Source organism: Ziziphus jujuba, chromosome 9 (genome assembly GCF_031755915.1).
Source record: "Ziziphus jujuba cultivar Dongzao chromosome 9, ASM3175591v1".
NCBI classification, from domain to species: Eukaryota; Viridiplantae; Streptophyta; class Magnoliopsida; order Rosales; family Rhamnaceae; genus Ziziphus; species Ziziphus jujuba.
Window position 1 is genome coordinate 18,421,035 of NC_083387.1, and position 1,524 is coordinate 18,422,558.

A 1,524-nucleotide genomic window follows, 5' to 3' on the forward strand; every position below is an offset into this window, starting at 1 on the left:
CACCTTTTCAACAATTTTAAGAACACATCCAACTATAATTTACAATTAGAGCATATAATTCGTTCATACAGAACTTGTAATAAAGCACCATAGCATATGCCACATCTAAGCAAAGAGAGAAACCAACTTTTTAACCCCTCAAACTGGAAATGAAAAATTCTAATACTTGGTATGAAATTCTGGGAAATATGCTGACTTTAGTTCTTACTGTTCCACATATGAATTACTTCATGCATTGTTATGTTACTGTTTTCCACCAAAGTGAGTTTTTGTCACGGCTAGCATAGAAAAATTATCATAATATCAATCTTTGTTTATTCACAAACAATCAAAAACTCCTAAATCACATATACCCTGCACATTTTCAAATTCTAATTACATTACGAAAATAAAATACCAAGCACATAACTTGCCTCTCTTTTTGCAAAGACAAGCCCAGAGGTCCATATAACCTGATCACCTGAGTCTCGCCGATCAGGCTCCAAGGAATTCTTTTGTTTTTTCAACCAACACTGCAAGGACAAAAGAGAATGGCTAAGATATCAAAGAAAAGGTATTAATTTGCCTTTTAAATTCCACAACATTAATAGATAAATTCTTAAGTAATGTGAGAAAAGCTAATTTCCATAATGGTCACATTCATAATAAATGATTCCTTGTTATGATGACATTGGAACAGAATCATCCACTTATCAGCTGAGATATAGTACTTGTCAGACAGAGAACTTGAATTTACCCACAAAAAAAAAAAAAAAAAAAGAAAAAAGAAAGAAGAACAAAATCAGTTAAACGGATAGCTCATTTGAATTTCTTGGTTTCTTTTACATGAACAAAGAATGTTATTCAAGAATCACTGAAACAAATATAAATATTATTCTTCCTTTCACTAACCTATGTCTCCTAACTATAAAATCAAATTATTGATAAGCATGATATTGAAACTAGATGAACAGCGAGAAACCATACCTCACCAAATCTAGGTCCACAAGCCTCCGGATTCCCATAAAACACTCATGAATCACAAGAACAAGGCTCATCTCTCCTACACATAGCCTTATAATCCATGCAACATTCCTCGGAAGAATTAACCTTAGCGCCAGAATCCCATTTCACAGCATCTCCCCAGAGCTCCAAATGCTCAATCCCTCTGCAGCAAACTTCTTATTTTCCTTCTTCTTCTTCTTCTTTTACTTCTTTCTCGTCAGTCCCCAAATCTCCAACACCACCATATCCACCCAGGTCAGAGGTCGAAGTTTTTGCGATGCTGCTACTGGGATTGAAGACCACAGAGAGACAAAAATAGACCATGCAAAATGAGATTATACCCAACAAGAAAAGTATCAGAAGGGTAAAACAGCCGGCTTCTGACTCGGTTTGACGGTGTCCTATTTGAGCTTGGGACTGGATTGGAAAAATCCAGAAGTGGTTTACCTTGATTCCAATTCTTCTTGTGGGTACGAAGAATTTGATTAAACAGGAAAAGTAAAGCAATAAGATTTTTTTGGTAGAAATTGTGTATAGCAG

General features: G+C 35.2%; 1 pseudogene; it reads right to left on the reverse strand.

Moving 5' to 3' along the window:
- On the reverse strand, window positions 1–1,524 carry LOC132799414 (uncharacterized; annotated as a pseudogene).